The sequence below is a fragment of the Bufo bufo genome, chromosome 2, assembly GCF_905171765.1.
Source record: "Bufo bufo chromosome 2, aBufBuf1.1, whole genome shotgun sequence".
Classification (NCBI taxonomy): domain Eukaryota; kingdom Metazoa; phylum Chordata; class Amphibia; order Anura; family Bufonidae; genus Bufo; species Bufo bufo.
Window position 1 is genome coordinate 112,665,480 of NC_053390.1, and position 20,672 is coordinate 112,686,151.

Genomic DNA, 20,672 nt, shown 5'->3' on the forward strand with positions numbered 1-20,672 from the left:
ATCCCCCCATAACAGTGCCATCCACAGATCCCCTCCATAACAGTGCATCATCCACAGATCCCCCATAATAGTGTCATGCACAGACCACCATTAGTTCAAAACCCACCAAAAGCACACCTTTTGGTTCAAAATATTTTTTTTATTATTTTCCTCCTCAAAAACTTAGATGCGTCTTATGGGCCGGTGCGTCTTATAGGGCGAAAAATACAGTATTTAGTTTGATGGTTTTTGGGTATGATTTTTAGCAACATTTATTTTTTTTGGTCATTTTTTAAGATAATTGTTTACAATGCATTATTAAATGCAATAAAAATTTCTCGCTTTCTGTGGAATGATGTATGGCATTTGTGCTTTATTATGGTTTCTCGCTGTGTGTTAAATGGGTTCTCCAGGTTCAGGACTGAACCCAGATATAAGCTTTATTTATTCTTTTACTATACAGTACTATACAACAGAAAACAAAATAGCCTTCAGTCACCTGGAAATAGATGAAGTTAGAGTAAATTAGTTCCCCCCTTACTATAGTACTGCCCATGTATTCTTTCATAAAATAAAAAAAGACTACTTTCAGTACTCTTTGTCATCTGTTTTATGTAAAAAAAAAATTTAAAAATCCAAGCACTTTTTTTTTCTTGTCCATTAGTGGGTTTTAAACCCTAAGACATTGCATGAGAGTCAGACAACCCACCAGTAAGCTACAGGTCTGACTATTGTTAGGTAGTGATTTTCTCTAGCTATGTGATTCAGAAGACAAATTCACAGTAAACATAAAAGTTTATTTTCTAGGGCTCAATAAAATGCTATTTTTTTTTAAAAGACTGAGGGGTTTTGAACCCAAGAACACTGCATGTGAGGCAACCGTCTAAACCACTGAACTAATGGTTCAGACAGAAACCTGATGAATTTTCTTCATCTATGTGATTGAGCATATTAAAAGTACAATGAACCTCAAAGTCTTTGCGACGCTTACTAGTCAGAGGAGTCAGACATCAGGGTCACACATCACTTGAATTTATCTCTTATCTAATGTTTAAAAACTTTAATTTGTCGTTTTAAGGTTTGAACCGAAACCCAAAAATTCCAAAGTACAAACCAGTAACCTAACCATTGAGCTACGCGCTCATATAATACTGTAATATGTCAGCTTATAGCATTTCAGACATAGAGCTATAAGCTCACCTATAGACTCATTCTCACTTTGACCCTGACCTATGAAGACGATAAGTCAAACTCAGATGTCAGAGTCAAATATCAAAGTCAGGTTTCAGAGTCAGGGGTCAGGTGTCAGAGTCAGGTGTCACACTAGCATTATTCTGATACTTGACTATGATATCCTACCATGTCCTAAAATGAACACTGTACAGATATGGTACCCCATCCAGCTCGGCAAGGGCTCTCACCAACCTTTCTGACTATCCCGCAGGATATTGCAGAGTAGGGAACCTGTAAGTACATAATGCAATAAAGGGGGAAGGGAGAAAACAGAAGGAAAGGGGGAGACACAGGACAAGACAAATAGCTTGAAATGCAACAAGAATATAAAAGAAAAAAGACACAAATATATTCTTAGCGGAAATAGCACCCAAGAAGATGGATCTTGGGACTGGGCAAATGCCCAACAAAAAATAAACAACCATGGGGGGGCGTGGCTTGGCCGCTGAGAGGAATGGCCGCTTGATCTCACAGCTCCTGCACCTCAGCGTGTTCAGATAAGCTTCCCAGAGCTACGGACTCTGCCTCCTCTGTGCCTGCATAGGCGATAAAAGCTGGACACCTTCCAGGACAACATGGGCAAGTCGAAAAGGCAGCTTCCCAGGCTGCAAAGCGGAAACCTTGATGGCTTCTTTGAGCGGGGCCCAGCTAAAGATGGCGCGGGCTCCCGCACCGGAATGCATACCTCATCTCCTCATGGCAGTGCGTCGCCGAGAAGCCCTTCTGGATCCGCCTCACCTCCGCTAGAGCCCGACATCCTCTCTTTAACAGAGACGGAGTTTCCTTCGCTCCCACCGACGCCTAGTGACCTGGGAACCCCAGGGGCTACAGCTACTCAGAGCGGCGCTACTGCTGACCTGGCAGGGCTCTCTCCATCTTGCAGCCCCCAGAAACAAAAACCGCGTTTGGACACATCATGCCCTCCTGAGGTCAGTACGGGATCATGGGCACAAGTTGTGATGTCCCCAGTAGTGGTTCCTTTTAATGCATATCAGGCCTCAGATAAGCCCTTATGTGAAGATTCCATGAAAAATATGCTGATGGCCTTGCACCAGTCCCTGCGTGCAGACATGGCAGGGCTGATTAACCCCCTGGCGTCCAAAGTCAAAGAGACTTCAGATAAGCTTTTGCATGTGGAGAACAAAATGGCAGATTTTGCTACTTCACAGAACAACATTATAGATGCTCACAATGATTTAGCTGATGAACTGGAGACTGTTAAGAGCAAGCTAGCGGATTTGGAGGACCGTTCCAGAAGGAACAATGTGAAATTCCGGGGTATTCCAGAAGAAATAGCGCCCCGAGATTTACAAGCATATCTCAAGAGCCTCATAAAAGCGTTGTTACCTAAAATACCGGTCCCTGACATGATCATCGATAGGGCACACAGACTTCCAAAACCACCACACCTTAGCGCTGATGTTCCAAGAGATACGATTGCTCGGATCCATTTCTTCCACACTAAGGAAGCCTTAATGTTAGCAGCTAGAAACTGCAACAAACTGCCTGCTCCTTTTCAAACAGTCAGACTTTTTGCTGATCTTTCCATGGCGACATTGAGACAAAGGAGAGAATTGCAACCGATCACTCTGGCTCTCAGGGATAATAATATTCCGTATAAGTGGGGCTACCCGCAGAAATTGCTGATCCGTAAAGATGAAAAAACTCACGTGGTGAAATCTGTCTCAGATGGACGAGAACTACTATTGTCATGGGACATTTCTCCCCAGATGGAAAGAAGAGGGAATCGTACCCGGGATGATCGAATATCCGCATTTGGTACTCGAGAGGACTGACTTCCATACACGGAACTTACAAGGTTTCTGATAAAACACAAGGAAGCTGTTACCAATATAGTGCCACAGTCGACAGAGGTTTATTGACATGGAGACCAGATTGCATTCTTCACAACGGGTCTGTTGTCTAACCTTTTATTTTAGGTGCGGTCTCTATGCTGAAGGACTCCGTGTATTTGAGGCTCCTCTCAGCCTCATTAGTGGACTTACGCCACCTTTGTCGCACAGACGGGCTCTGCTGTCTGGTGTTTAACTTCTTCCTTTTGTTTTCCCTAACCCAATTATTTCTCTTCACCAATTGCCACTTTAACCATCTCTCTGTGGCTACTTGTCATTTCTGCTTATTGTTAGGCAGTTGCCTACTGTTATTGGAGTTGGTTTGATAATCTGTTATTGTCTGTCAGACCGTACTAAACTTGGTTCCTCCTTCCACTCATATGGGTCTTAAAATCCTATCACTGAACGTTAAAGGACTTAACTGTCCACAGAAGAGATCATATGTCTGGAAAGAGGCAACCAAAGCTGGAGCGGACCTCATTTGCATCCAGGAGACTCACTTACTACAGGCGGATGCTAAACGTGTGCATAATCGATCTTTTCCTCATGTATTGCATTCTCATTTTAGCAAGAAGTCTAGAGGGGTATTCATAGCTGTCAAGAACTCAGTGGCCTTTACTATCATCTCCTCAAAAGTGGACTCCAACGGCCGATACATCATCCTGGTATGTTCCATCAATAACATCACCTACACAATAGTCAATGTATATGCGCCTAACAATCGCCAAATTACTTTCCTGAGAAAATTACTGAAACAACTAAACTCATTGAAACAGGGAAAGGTAATTGTCTGTGGGGATTTTAACTCGGTGATGGATCGGTCGTTGGACACTTCCAACTTAACCAGGCGTTCTGGAGGGGACTTAGCCTCTCTCTTTCATGCAGAGGGACTCATTGATGTGTGGAGAGCTCAACATAGCGTGGAAAGAGATTACACATTTTTCTCTGCTCCTCATCTCTCATACTCACGTATTGATATGTTTCTTGTAGATCAAGCCACCTTATTGCATACAATTTCATCCGACATTGGGCTCATTCAATGGTCCGACCATGCCCCTATAATATTGACCTTAGAGGATTTATATCAGTTTCCACGTGCTCCCATATGGCGTAACGACACGTATTTATTTTCCAACCCTGATATAATTAAGGAGTTGTCTGCTGAGTTGCAGGAATTTTTCAACTTCAATGTTGGCTCGGTCGCGGATGAGTATATCCTGTGGCAGTCCCATAAGGCTTTTATTAGAGGCTCCCTGATTAGATTAAAATGCAAATTGCGGAAAATTAGAGAAAGAGAGATATCTCAACTGCTTAAATCTATTGCAGATCTTGAAAATCGTAATAAGATATTACCGACAACTCAAGTGTCCTCCTTACTGAAGGCAGAGAGAGATAAATTAGGAAGTCTGTTATCTCGTGACTATTCTAGATCCCTGCTCAGGTTGAGGTCGAGATATTATGTCCAGGGGAACAGGGCTGGCAAGCTACTGGCCAGTCAACTCAAGGCCCAGCAAACCAAATCAAAAATCCCATTCCTCATACATCCGACATCTAAAGCGAAGCTTCTAGATCCTAGAGATATTGCTGAACAATTCTGTAGCTATTATCACAGCCTTTATAACCTTAAAGAAACAGTTACTCTACCCGATAACTACTCTGAATTGGTGGAGAATTTTCTGAATCAATCTGATTTACCTACCCTTTCTCCCAACCAGCTTCTTTTGTTAAATGCCCCCCTCACGTCCCTTGAACTCCAAAAAATAGTAGTCACTCTCCCATCCGGTAAATCCCCAGGCCCAGACGGGTTGTCTAATGAGTACTACAAACATTTTTTTCCTGTACTGTCCCCTTATTTACTGGATATTTTCAATCGAGCTCTTGAGGGAACCCCATTCCCATCTGAGATGCTCACAGCCCTTATAGTTACCTTACCAAAACCTGGTAAACCCCCGGACACTGCTCAAAATTTCAGGCCAATCTCATTGCTGAATTCAGATATCAAACTTTTCGCCAAGTTGACTGCCAGTAGATTGTCAGCTATTCTCCCTTCCTTGATCAAAGACGACCAGGCAGGATTTGTTAAGGGTCGTATTTCATCAGATAATACTAGGAGATTGATTAATCTGTTTGACCATGCTGAGTGTAATAATATCCAAATGTTGGCGGTGACGCTAGACGCTGAGAAAGCGTTCGACCGTTTACATTGGTCGTTCGCGTTCTCAGTCCTCCGCAAGATGGGTTTTCAGGGTTGCATATTAAACGCTTTCTCTAGTTTATACGCCTCCCCTATGGCCAAAGTATGGGTTAATGGGGTGTTATCGGTCCCTTTCCAGATCACCAATGGGTCCCGTCAAGGGTGTCCCCTGTCACCCCTATTGTTCATCTTGGCTCTGGAGCCTTTAGCTCAGCGTATTAGAAGAGCTCCCCTTGTTCAAGGAATAAATGTTGGTGGAAGAGACCATAGAATCTCGCTATATGCTGACGACATCATCCTCACATTATCGAGCCCCCTCCAGTCGTTAAGATCCGCTTTTGACATAATAGCACATTTTGGCACACTTTCATATTACAAGATCAATAATTCCAAGTCACAAGCTCTTTTACTTAATATTCCTCAGATAGATGCCAGGGAGCTAAAATCCCGTTTTTCACTAGACTGGCAGGATATGGAACTCCCATATTTGGGGATCAAGTTGACGTACCCCTGCTCTCTCCTATATAAACAGAATTACGAGCCTCTCCTTGAAACTATGTCATCTGATTTTTCCCTTTACAACATGAAAGATGTATCATGGGTTGGCAGGGTGGCAGCGTTTCAAATGATGACGCTCCCTAAATTGGTTTATATATTTAGAGCTCTCCCTATCCCAGTTCCTGACCAGTTTTTTCGAAAGGCGCAGGCAATATTATCCAAATATATTTGGAAATCATCTAAACCCAGAATTGCCCAAAGACAGCTTTTCCTAAGGAAAAAGGCCGGTGGTCTAGGACTGCCCTGTATAGGGGACTATCACAAGGCTATTGGCTTATCACTTGCCAGGGAATGGTGGGACAGAGACTGCGATAAAGCATGGCATCAAATTGAATCCCATTCACTTAAGGAGGGCTCGTTGAGGGATCTACTCATCAGTATATTGTGGAAGGGGAAAATTCCTGATCTTTCTCTCCGGACAATGAAACATGTAGGGAAGCTCTGGTTACACTTTCATAATACGTGTGCAGACTCTACCGACACCTTGTTTTCACACTTGGATACCCGTTCACTGGAATGGATTTTGAAAGATATCAATCTTAGCAGATGGCGGGATCAGGGCTTCGAGAGAGTTTCTCAGCTTATTGGTCCTGAGGGTGTTCTCTCGTTTAACAAAGCTCAGCAGATGTTTCAGCTTTCAGCTGGAGAGATATTTAACTACCTTAGGGTAAAGCACCTACTGGAGTCTATTATTTCTAAGCCTCCCTCCGTACACGCGGGGATCATTCAGCTTTATTATTCCCGAAACTTACTAAGGAAAGGAGCAACAGGAAATATATACGAATATATGGGAGACAAATCTAAGTTTGCTAAATCCAAACCATTCCTGAAATGGGAGCGAGACCTGGGTCGTACGTTCTCTGGAGAGGACTGGACCTGTGCAATAAGTTTCTTGACCTCTAACTTTAAATGTGTTACACATTATGAAGCTGGGGTTAAGACACTCCTAAATTGGTACTTTACACCCAAGAGGCTACATATAATATACCCTACTTCTTCTCCTCTGTGCTGGAGGGGATGTGGAGTCGTGGGCTCATTGCTCCATATTTTGTGGGCATGCCCAATTATCACTGGTTTCTGGAAACAGGTGTTTGTACTGCTGAGGGAATTATCTGGTCATGACATTTCCCCTTCTCCGGATCTCGCTCTTTTATTTTTGGGTATCCAACGCATTCATCCACCATATAGACCCATCACGGGGCGTGTTTTACTTGGAGCTAAATTAGTCATAACCCGCCATTGGAAAAAAGTGATCTCTCCTGATATTTCAGAGGTGGTAGCGGAGTTGAATAATACTTGTCGTTATGAGAGAATGATTCCCCCCTCAATGCTCCCTCCTGCTAAGTATAGATATACCTGGAGTCCCTGGATTGCACACTCGAAATTCTCCCAATGAGTGACCTTTACAGAACGTGTTTATATAGAGGAAGGTGCATAGACTCACTCTCAGATATCTTTCTATTTGGGTCCCTCCTGTAGTTTAGCCTACTGATATGACAGATACGTTACTGTACGAATTGGTTGTGATACCATGGTGTTTATGTAAAAACACTTCACTGACATGCCTTTGTCCGTTTGGTAATATCACTGCAATATAATATTGTTTTACTTGATCTTGTTTGTGGTTTCTAACTGTCAATGTTATGCCATACTTTCCATGATAATGGAAATTTTGTTACTGGATCTACCTCTTTGGTGGCTGCACCCACCTTAACATGTCTATGTTTAGCCATGATATGCTGATACTTTTGTTGAAAAAAATATCAATAAAAATTGTTGAAATCAAAAAAAATAAACAACCATGTCGGTATTATAAATTGGGTATCAAAAAAGAAAATAGCCCTGCATCTAGAGGGGTCACTCCCTACAGAAAAAATAACCAAGTAGAGTGTCAGTATAAACGCCTTCAGGCCGCTAACGACTAATGTTAGGAGAAAAAAGAAAACACAAATGAATGGCCTGCCGCCATAGCATAGTAAATTGAGAAGAAATAATAGAAAAAAAAATTAAACAGAGAACCCGTTAACCAGGAGACCCGTAAAGTATGATCAATTAAGTTGAAGCCTCACAGTTATTCATGTAGCAGTCCAGTGTGGAGCTCTCATCTTCCTGCAGATCCAGATGAAGAACGAGGTGAGGAGCAAGGTGAAGAGCGGGCTCCTCTCTTGCGTGCGGGTTGGCATATAGGAAAGGGGGCTAAACCCGGTGTAGGTACTTCCCAGTTTGCGATATCTAGTGGCGGAATGTCCAGTGCTGTAGAGAATGCCTGCAGGTCTTCATACGTGCCGAGTGAGACCGAGCACCAGTAATGTGTAGCAATAAGAGAGAAGAGGAACCCCAGTGGTACATTATTTTTTTGTCCTGTAATATGGATAAGAGTGGCCGGAGTGCGGTGAGTTTTCAAGCTTCCTAATGGGTTGCTTTTTCTCCATGGGGTCGCATGTAAGTGATGGCAGGGTACATACAAGAGCCACGGCAGGCGAGCGCTCAGGGACTACGCGTCCATCTTGGCAGGGATCCTGGCCACGCCCCCAGCAAACTACACTTTGCTGAAGCAACCCAGCTTTTATGGATTATCTTACCTCAGCTATCTAAGCATTCTGGTTGAGATATACACCCCTCCAGTACCTTTCCAGAAACAATGTTCCAATCTATATCAAATCCTGGAACAATACAAAAATGATATGATGAAATCAGAGATAAATAACATATTGTCATTATATTATATAATAGTTCTAATAGGGAGATTTAATACAACTCGGAGTGTTGTTTTTTCCCCCCTCTGTGGAGTGGGTACAAATATAGCCAAATGGTATGAGAGGTTGTCCAACCTGTATATAAACATTGCATAATACACTGTTCAGATGTCCACATAATTTAAAAAAATAGAGCACTAAAAACAGTGTTGCATCTCGCATATAATGGAACAGATTAAATAGCAGAGCATATGCACTATATACAGTAGGTGGTGTGCTGCGAGTCAAAGCAGCTCTTTCACAGTGCTATCTAGTAGTTTTTATAATGATAATATGCAGACTATTTTTGACCACTAACGAGACTTTAAGTGAATATTCTACCGATACTCTAAAGTTTATGTAATGTATATACCCAGCAATTGTTTCAAGATTGGCCTAATAATGTAGAATAATCACACATTTTAAATGTAATCTGGTAGGGAGGGACAAGGAAATCAATAGGCCGTATGGTTAAAGGGGTTGTCCTATTAAGGCAACTTATGCCATATAGAAACTGTCACAAACTTAGGCTACTTTCACACTAGCGTTCGGAGCGGATCCGTCTGATGTTTCATCAGACGGATCCACTCCGATAATGCAGACGTTCGCATCCGTTCAGAACGGATGCGTCTGCATTAAAACTTACAACATTTTCTAAGTGTGAAAGTTGTCTGAGCGGATCCGTTCAGACTTTACATTGAAAGTCAATGGGGAACGGATCCGCTTGAAGATTGAGCCATATTGTGTCATCTTCAAGCGGATCCGTCCCCATTGACTTCCATTATAAGTCTGGACGGATCCGCTCGCCTCCGCACGGCCAGGCGGACACCCGAACGCTGCAAGCAGCGTTCAGGTGTCCGCTCACTGAGCGGAGCGGAGGCTGAACGCTGGCAGGCGGATGCATTCTCAGTGGATCCGCCTCCACGGAGAATGCATTGGGGCCAGACGGATGCGTTCGGGACCGCTCGTGAGCCCCTTCAAACGGAGCGCACGAGCGGACACCCGAACGCTAGTGTGAAAGTAGCCTTACCTGTCCAGGCGAGATTTCCAGGGCCAGGAAAGACGCACTGCAAAACTAAGCCCCCTGTTGACGCAGCAGCATCCTTAGCAACAGGATGCAATGCTCTGTTTCTCCCCACAGTGGCCGTGTGCTGGAGGAGAATAGCCGTGGGCTGATTGCTCAGCTGTTCTATTTCTGTGTGCTAGTGTTCTGACTAATGGAGCTCTCCTCTTTAAACTCCTAAAACCCTGGTCTACTGTCGCCTAATAAGCTATCTCTCTGCTGACTGTCTTCTTGTCCTCTTACAATCTGATTTTCACACGCTACACTCTATAGAAACTGCCTTAACCAGCTCCCGACCGCCTAACGCAGGGATGCGTCCTGCGGGCGGCCGGGTTATTCCTCCTTGACGCATCGGCGCGTCATTTCGCGAGACGCGAGATTACGCGCATATTCGGCCCGCACATGCGCAGTGCGGGTCGGGAAAAGTTGCAGAAGGAGTTGGTCACCATCCTGCCAGCCAATGATCAGCGCTGGCAGGTTGGTGACTTTTAAATAAACGAACCAAAAGCCATATAACACATTATATTTTTAAATATAATGTGTTAAATGGCTTCTGTGCTCTCTGCTGGGTCCTTTTCGTTGGTTGGTCCCAGCAGAGAGCACAGATCACAGTGAGTACACCAAACACTACATATTTAGCCCCAGATCACCCTCCCCCCATCACCCCAATTAACCCCTTGATCACCCCTGTCAATCACTAGTGAAAGGGAAAAAATCGATCAGTGTAAACTGTCACTTTTTTTTCCCACCAGTATTGACTGTTAGGTTTAGGTTAGTTTAGGCCCCATTTGGTAGGTAGGTAGCTTCAGTTAGCGCCCAGCCCACCGCACAGCAGTCACTGATTCACTGATCAGCGTATCGCTAATCAGCATTGGTACTTTATAGTATCTGTAAGTGATCAGAACTGATCACAGTCAGATCTATAATAGTATTAGTGTCACCTTAGCTCGCCCTCCACCCAAAACGCAGTGTTTGCCTGATCGGTCACCCACACCCGCTCCGCCGTAGTGACAACATTTTTTATATTTTTTTTATCACTGCACAATCACTACGGCGATAAAAATCAGTTTTGATATTTTTTATCAATCACAGCGGCTTCCTGTACTTTGCTAGCCTCCCATTTGTAAGACAGGCTTGCTTTTTTTCTTGGGTAGTCTCAGGGAATACCCCCTAAATTTAGTTGACCAAATGGCAAGGAAGGGGTATTCTTCTGAAGAGTCCTACAGGCTTCTGACCCAGTCGGATGAGGAATGGGAACCCTCATCTGCAGGGCCGGTGCCACCCATAAGCAGAGTAGGCAACCGCGTAGAGCGCACTCTGCCTGAAGGGCGCTGGCCGCCTGCCCCCCGCCCCCTACTTGTCATCCATCTGACATCATCTCCTTCTGTTCCTGTACTTGCCAGCCGGATGCGCTCCGATGAGTGCGAGCATGAGTTTGTTCACTTCGGGCAGAGAGAGTGGCATGCAGCTGACACACAGCTACGAGACCCTGGTGTATTTAAATCTCATTTAGGCTTTCTTTCAGAAAAGTTTCTCCTGGGATTCAAACTCACGACCTTTCACATCAGAGGCAAGGCATTTACCCTTACAGCTATGAAAGCTGTATTACCAGTTGCTTTAAAAAAAATAAAAATAAATAAAAAAATTAAATATATAAAAGACTTCTACTGTAGGTAACTTTGATACCTAGTGTACATCCATACACATGTCAGCTGCCCCAACACACCCAGCTCTGCTACATCCATACACAGTGTACTGGGACAGCTGTCATGTGTACACTAAGTATCAAAGTTATCTACAGTAGAAGTCTTATATATTATTATTTTTTTTAACTAGCTGTCTATACAGCTCTCATAGCTGTGAGGGTAAATGCCTCGCCTCTGATGTGAAAGGTTGTGAGTTTGAATCCCAGGAGAAACTTTTCTGAAAGTGTTTTTTTTCTTTCTTAATACTGGGCTGCTACTTAACTTTTTTTTTAAGTAACTGGCTACACTGCTTTCATAGCTGTGTGGGTAAATGCCTTGCCTCTGATGTGAAAGGTTGTGAGTTCGAGTCCCAGGAGAAACTTTGCTGAAAGTTTTTTTTTTTTTTTTTTTAATACCGGACTGTTACTTTACTGCCACGGGGGAGGGGGGGCTATTGGTGCCATGATACTGGCACATGGAGGGGGGAGGAGAGAGGCACTTGATACTGGTACATTAGGGGGCAGGGGGAGAGGATGGCACTATGATATTAGCACATGGGGGGGCAAGAAATGGACATGAATCATGAGGGGCAGAAATGTGAAATGATGGGGGGGCAAGAAATGGACATGAATCATGAGGGGCAGAAATGTGAAATGATGGGGGGGGGGGGGGGGGCAAAATGTACATTTGCTTCTGTTGCCAAAAATCCTTGCACCGGCCCTGACTTCGGGCGCGCAATCCCACGAGACCAGTGACCTCCAGAGGTGGGTCTTGCGGGATCACGCGCCAAAGACACATGATCTTGGCAAGAGCCAAGGCAATGTGGACCTGGAGCACAGCGAGGAGCAGAACCTGGTGAGCAGCCCTGGCAACCGCACTCTGACAACCTGCACTAGGGTGTCAGAGGCTGCAGGACAGTGACTGGCAGCAGGGTGGCACACACTTGTATACAGGGGTCAGGGCACACCTGCTGCTTGATTAGGGGCCATAGATTCTGACTGGCACAGGGTGCCCAGCAGTGGCACATGGAGCCTAATAGGTGGCACAGACTGTCTAAAGGGCTATGAATGGTACAGGGTGCAGGACAGTGCCAGACTGGCAGAGGGCACAAGGCAGCATACTGTTTTATGTTGCCCTGGTGGCACAGGATTTCAGACAGTGTCTGAATGGCGCCTGGCAGTGAATAGGTGGCACTGCTCGTGTTTGGTGTGCCAACCTGCTGAACAGCGCAGAGTGATTGCCATCACTGGGATGGTACTAGGTGGCAGAAAATGGCTGGATATTACACTGCGTGCAGAATTATTAGGCAAGTGAGTTTTTTGACCACATCATCCTCTTTATGCATGTTGTCTTACTCCAAGCTGTATAGGCTCGAAAGCCTACTACCAATTAAGCATATTAGGTGATGTGCATCTCTGTAATGAGAAGGGGTGTGGTCTAATGACATCAACACCCTATATTAGGTGTGCATAATTATTAGGCAACTTCCTTTCCTTTGGCAAAATGGGTCAAAAGAAGGACTTGACAGGCTCAGAAAAGTCAAAAATAGTGAGATATCTTGCAGAGGGATGCAGCACTCTTAAAATTGCAAAGCTTCTGAAGCGTGATCATCGAACAATCAAGCGTTTCATTCAAAATAGTCAACAGGGTCGCAAGAAGCGTGTGGAAAAACCAAGGCGCAAAATAACTGCCCATGAACTGAGAAAAGTCAAGCGTGCAGCTGCCAAGATGCCACTTGCCACCAGTTTGGCCATATTTCAGAGCTGCAACATCACTGGAGTGCCCAAAAGCACAAGGTGTGCAATACTCAGAGACATGGCCAAGGTAAGAAAGGCTGAAAGACGACCACCACTGAACAAGACACACAAGCTGAAACGTCAAGACTGGGCCAAGAAATATCTCAAGACTGATTTTTCTAAGGTTTTATGGACTGATGAAATGAGAGTGAGTCTTGATGGGCCAGATGGATGGGCCCATGGCTGGATTGGTAAAGGGCAGAGAGCTCCAGTCTGACTCAGACGCCAGCAAGGTGGAGGTGGAGTACTGGTTTGGGCTGGTATCATCAAAGATGAGCTTGTGGGGCCTTTTCGGGTTGAGGATGGAGTCAAGCTCAACTCCCAGTCCTACTGCCAGTTTCTGGAAGACACCTTCTTCAAGCAGTGGTAGAGGAAGAAGTCTGCATCCTTCAAGAAAAACATGATTTTCATGCAGGACAATGCTCCTTCACACGCGTCCAAGTACTCCGCAGCGTGGCTGGCAAGAAAGGGTATAAAAGAAGAAAATCTAATGACATGGCCTCCTTGTTCACCTGATCTGAACCCCATTGAGAACCTGTGGTCCATCATCAAATGTGAGATTTACAAGGAGGGAAAACAGTACACCTCTCTGAACAGTGTCTGGGAGGCTGTGGTTGCTGCTGCACGCAATGTTGATGGTGAACAGATCAAAACACTGACAGAATCCATGGATGGCAGGCTTTTGAGTGTCCTTGCAAAGAAAGGTGGCTATATTGGTCACTGATTTGTTTTTGTTTTGTTTTTGAATGTCAGAAATGTATATTTGTGAATGTTGAGATGTTATATTGGTTTCACTGGTAAAAATAAATAATTGAAATGGGTATATATTTGTTTTTTGTTAAGTTGCCTAATAATTATGCACAGTAATAGTCACCTGCACACACAGATATCCCCCTAAAATAGCTAAAACTAAAAACAAACTAAAAACTACTTCAAAAAATATTCAGCTTTGATATTAATGAGTTTTTTGGGTTCATTGAGAACATGGTTGTTGTTCAATAATAAAATTAATCCTCAAAAATACAACTTGCCTAATAATTCTGCACTCCCTGTATATATGCATGACCATAGTCAGACTGGCACAGGGTACGCGACCATAGTCAGACTGGCACAGGGTACATGACCATAGACTGGCACAGGGTACACGACCATAGTTAAATGTTGCATGCAATAGGTGGCTGAAAAAGGGGCGGGAAAAGGGGTGTGGTCAATGTGCGGAGTCAAGGGGGCAGCAAAATTAGCTTTTGCCTAGGGTGGCAAAAATCCTTGCACCAGCCCTGCTCATCTGACGAATCCAGCGGGTCAGAATACGAACCTGTAGAAAGCAATGGCAGTCTCACCCAAAGTTCGGACGATGAGGTTGAGGTCCCTGATACCACCAGGCGTACCCGGCCCCGTGTTGCTAGACCACAGGTTGCGCAGGATCCGCTTCAAGGGCAGCAGAGTGGGGCTGGCGCTGTCGGATTACGTGGTGAGGCATACACCAGCAGCACAGCCCATCCTGGACCTAGTTCCAGCACTGCCGTAGAACATGGTGAAGTGGCGAGCACCAGAAGGGCAGTAGAAGCTGGTACGGTGGCACGTGCAGTAGTTCCCCCGTCGCACAGACAGGCCCTACGCCCCTAGAGTCCCTGAGGTGCTGGCAAACCCTGATTGGCAGCCCCCATCTTCAGCCGCACCAGTAGTTTCCCCTTTCACCGCCCAGTCTGGAGTTCGGGTTGAGACAGCTCAGATCGGATCGGCACTGGGGTTTTTTGAGCTGTTCTTCACTGCGGAGCTCTTTGACTTAGTTGTGGCAGAAACAAACCGGTATGCCACTCAATTTATAGCCGCCAACCCGGGAAGCTTTTATGCCCAGTCTTTCCGGTGGAAACCCGTCCAAGTTTCTGAACTTAAGGCTTTTCTGGGCCTTCTCCTCAACATGGGCCTGACAAAAAAGCATGAATTGCGGTCATATTGGTCCACGAACCCGATTCATCACATGCCCATGTTCTCTGCTGCCATGTCCAGGACACGATTTGAGACCATCCTGCATTTCCTGCACTTTAGTGATAACAGCACCTCTCGTCCCAGAGGCCACCCAGCTTTTGACTGGCTCCACAAAATTCGGCCCCTCATAGACCACTTTAACACCAAATTTGCAGATTTGTATACCCCTGAGCAAAACATCTGCATAGACGAGTCCCTGATACATTTTACCGGGCGCCTTGGCTTCAAACAATACATCCCAAGCAAGCGCGCCCGGTATGGGGTCAAATTGTATAAGCTCTGTGAAAGGGCCACAGGCTATACGCACAAATTTCGTGTCTATGAGGGTAGAGATCAGACCCTGGAGCCGGTCGGTTGCTCTGACTACCTGGGGAGCAGTGGGAAGACAGTCTGGGACTTGGTGTCCCCCTTATTTGGCAAGGGGTACCATCTTTATTTGGACAATTTCTACACAAGTGTGCCCCTCTTCAGGCATTTGTTTCTAGAACAGATTGGCTGCTGTGGCACCGCGCGACCTAGTCGCCGGGGCTTCCCCCAATGGCTCGTTACCACCTGTCTTGCAAGGGGGGAGAGGGCTGCCTTGTGTAACGAAGAACTGCTCGCGTTGAAATGGAGAGACAAGCGTGACGTTTACATGCTCTCCTCCATTCACGCAGACACGACAATCCAAATTGAACGGGCAACCAGTGTCATTGAAAAGCCCCTCTCGGTCCACGACTATAATTTGCTCATGGGAGGGGTGGACTTCAATGACCAGATGTTGGCTCCTTATTTACTCTCCCGCAGGACCAGACGCTGGTATAAGAAGTTGTCTGTATGTAGTGAGCCGTCTACACGAGCGACATTTCCCCAATGTCGTTGCTGGTACCTCAAACCAAGCGTCACCCCGAAAAAGATGTTGTGTCTGTAGCAGGAGTGGAATAAGGCGTGACACCCGCTATTTCTGTCCTGACTGCCCTGACCACCCTGCCCTATGCTTAGGGGAGTGTTTCCAGAAGTACCACACACAGGTACACTTAGTATAGGGATTGCGTGACACAGGACAGGCACACAGGGATCTTAGGGCCCTTTCACACAGAGCTGCTGCAAACTTCTCCTTTCACCTGGGACAAAGTGCATAATGTACTTCGCCACATCTCTGGGCGATTTGCCCTTTGCACATTGACCTATGGGGAAGGAGAGGTTTGACCTCTAAAAGGTAAAAAAAACAAAAAATAAATAAAAAAAATCACAGATAAACAAAAAAGTTAATGTTCCAAAAGTTCAATAAAGTTTATAAAAGTTAATGTTCTGTTCAAATGTTATATAAAGTTAATGTTAATAAATTTATTGCGTTGCGGCCTGTTTTTTTTAAATTTATTTTTATACCTTCTAGGTGGACCAAGCGATGAACCAGCTGCAGCACTGATGTGCATTCTGACAGAAGCATTGCGCTGCTGTCAGATTACACAAAGTCGGTGTATGCGGCGCTGCAAGACGAGATTTCTCCTCTGCAGTAAAAAAGATACGTTTGCCGAGGCTTATGAGCTGAGGGCCAGTGTTCATATGCTTTGGCAAACATTTTTTATATAAAAAATAATAATTCTGGCAATGATTTATTCATCCACATCGATTTATGTGAATGGAGAAATCGGGTTTGCCAGGGCATACGAGCTGAGTGGGTTTGGATGTTGGGCGGAGCTCCTAGGTCCTGGCAGACGCCTTTCCCCTCTTTTTTTTGCACATTTTTTGGCAGAGATTTTTTCATCCACATTGATCGATGCGAATGAAGAAATCTGTGCCGTTAATTTTTTCTTTCAGCGAACGAAAAAAAATAATCTCATTACCCATATGCTCAATATAAGGAGAAACTCCTAATGCTGGCCATACATGTAATGATTGTGGAGACCCTCAAATGCCAGGGCAGTACAAACACCCCACAAATGACCCCATTTTGGAAAGAAGACACCCCAAGGTATTCGCTGAGGGGCATATTGAGTCCATAAAAGATTGAACTTTTTGTTCCAAGTTAGCGGAAAAGGAGACTGTGAGAAAAAACAAAAAAAAATCAATTTCCGCTAACTTGTGCCAAAAAAAAAATCTTCTATGAACTCGCCATGCCCCTCATTGAATACCTTGGGGTGTCTTCTTTCCAAAATGGGGTCACATGTGGGGTATTTATATTGCCCTGGCATTTTAGGGGCCCTAAAGCTTGAGAAGAAGTCTGGAATCCAAATGTCTAAAAATGCCCTCCTAAAAGGTACTCATTGGAATTTGGGCCCCTTTGCGCACCTAGGCTGCAAAAAAGTGTCTCACCCATGCTGGGTGAGAGAAATATCTCTGTAAAATGCCAACTTTGTCTAAAAAAAATGGGAAAAGTTGTCTTTTACAGAGATATTTATCTCACCCAGCATGGGTATATGTAAAAATACACCCCAAAACACATTGCCCTACTTCTCCTGAGTACGGCGATACCACATGTGTGACACTTTTCTGCAGCCTAGGTGCGCAAAGGGGCCCAAATTCCAATGAGTACCTTTACAATTTCACAGGGCATTTTTTACGCATTTCCAAACTACTTCTCACGCTTTAGGTCCCCTAAAATGCCAGGGCAGTATAAATACCCCGCAAGTGACCCCATTTTGGAAAGAAGACACCCCAAGGTATTTGTCACAAGTTAGTGTCACAAGTTAGTGGAATATGAGATTTTGTAAGAAAAAAATATATATAAATATCATTTTCCGCTAACTTGTGACAAAAAATAAAAAATTCCATGAACTCACTATGCCCATCAGCGAATACCTTAGGGTTTCTACTTTCCGAAATGGGGTCATTTGTGGGGTGTTTCTACTGTCTGGGCATTGTAGAACCTCAGGAAACATGACAGGTGCTCAGAAAGTCAAAGTGCGTAAATACATTTTTTTGCACCATAGTTTGTAAACGCTATAACTTTTACCCAAACCAATAAATATACACTTATTGCATTTTTTTTTTATCAAAGACATGTAGAACAATACATTTTGAGAAAAATTAATATAGAAATGTAGTTTTATTTGAAAAAAATTACAACAGAAAGTGAAAAATTTCCTTTTTTTGCCAAAATTTGGGTCAATTTTGATTAATATCAAAAAAAGTAAAAATGTCAGCAGCAATGAAATACCACCAAATGAAAGCTCTATTAGTGAGAAGAAAAGGAGGTAAAATTCATTTGGGTGGTAAGTTGTATGACCGAGCAATAAACCGTGAAAGTAGTGTAGTGCAGAATTGTAAAAAGTGGTCTGGTCATTAAGGGGGTTGAAGCTAGGGGAGCTGAGGTGGTTAAAGGGGTTGTGTGACTTCCGCAAGTGGCATTTATCATGTAGAGAAAGGTAATACAAGGCACTTACTAATGTATTGTTATTATCCATATTGCTTCCTTTGCTGGCTGGATTCATTTTTCCATCACATTACACACTGCTCGTTTCCATGGTTACAACCACCCTGCAATCCAGCAGCGGTGACCTTGCTTGCACACTATAGGAAAAAGTTCCGGCCTTTTTCCTATAATATGCAAGCACGGCCACCGCTGATGGATTGCATGGTGCTCGTAACCATGGAAATGAGCAGTGCCTTGTATTCACTTTCTCTTCATGATAAATTCCATTTACTGAAATGAGACTACCCCTTTACGGGAGAGTTTACATCTTCGTTACACTTTCCATTCTTCTGATCAGTCAGAAGAACAAAAAAAATAGATCATGTAAAAAACGGATCCCGTGCATCTGTTACGCATATTTGGCACCTGTTTGAGCCATTTCCATCTGAGATCCATTTTTTCATACGGAAAAAGAAAAGTTCAGCATGCAATACTTTTTTTTTCCATTTGAAAAACAGATCTCAGAGGAAAATGGCTCAAATGGATGCCAAATGTGCATAACGGATGCACAGGATCCGATTTCTTTTTTTTTTTTACAGGATCCGTTTTTTCTGTTCTTCTGACGGATCAGGAGAACAGAAAATAAAATGAGATGTGATCATCCCCTAACTAAAGTGTCTAATGCTCTCCTGACAGCTAAAAGTAATGGTAACTATTTTCTTTCCTTACTCCTGGATATCTCTGCATTGTTTGACACTGTAGATCACCAACTCATCCTCAGCATGCTCCACTCTCCATCTACTAACCCACCTAATTTCAGTCTGTGATACTACCATGGCTCCTAAACAACATGCCAGCTATCTGGGGTTATATTTGATTCTGATCATTCCTTCACCTCCTATATAAAATCACTGGCTTGCTGTTGTCACTTGCACTTCTAGAACATCTCCAGAATCTGCATGTTTTTCATGGTAGATTTATTCTTGTCTTGACTGCTATAATTCATTACTAGTCAGCCTTTCCTTTAATAAACTCTCCCCCTTCAATGCAGCAGCCAGGCTTATCTTGCTATCCAACCACTACACCAGTGGTGGCCAACCTTACAGACACAAAGAGCGGGGAAAAAAAAACGTATGACTGCCAGGAGCCACAAGCTATACATTTACACAAATATGTGTGCACACTACAGTATTACTGCAATTGCGTTTTCAAACATTTAAAAGTGTATTTAAACCACCTTTCCTACCTGTAATGTAGACAGCTTTAGTGAGACTTCTGGCAATCTTTGTTTTTTACAATGTGTTTCAAATCTGGCTTGTATTCAGTTCGCAAACACAGAAATATAGTGTCAATTCTGGGGGAGCTGCTCAACCCCTAACACTGTAGCGTGTTTCTCATTGGGGGAGCAGTCCCACCGCATGTGGACCGCAGCAAACGACTATCCCCAGCAAAAAATGCATACAATGGAGGATGTCGGCGCGGTCCACATGCACCACAAAGGCATCCTACACAAAACGGAGCATTCTGCGGATGAAATTATAATCATATAAATCACAGAAAAAATGCACCAAACGGATATGCCACTGACTATACTGGCTAGTCATAAATGCAGATATTAAAAGCTGAGACTTTTGCCAATATATTGCGGTGGGGCTGCTCCCCCAATGAAAAACACGCTACAGTGTTAGGGGTTGAGCAGCTCCCCCAGAATTGCCACTATATTTCTGTGTTTGTGTCTTGTTTTATATGTAGTGTATGTGCCTTTACCTGGCATTCAAACACTCTTTTGCACCTGGTAACCTCCATCACATGGTCTGATATGGGTGTGGCTTACAGTCTTGCTTTGTTCACATTGCACTAGTTGTCCTGCTAGGCGGTTGTGTGGAAGCTTGGCTGTGAGCTGGATTACATCACCTTCAGACCTTGTTCACACCATAGTTAGCGTAGTGGTAGTACCCCTTGCCATGCTGAGTGACCGTGACGTGGTGCATAATGGGTTCCGATATTTTCCTGACAGGAATATATTGGCAAAAGTCTCAGCTTTTAATATCTGCATTTATGACTAGCCAGTATAGTCAGTGGCATATCCGTTTGGTGCATTTTTTCTGTGATTTATAATTGTATTCAGTTCGCCCAGGGCTGGTGCAAGGATTTTTGCCACCCTAGGCAAAAGCAAATTTTGCCGCCCTCTTGACCCCGCCCATTGACCACACCCTTTGACTTGCCCCTTTTTTGTCGGACACCTATTTAATT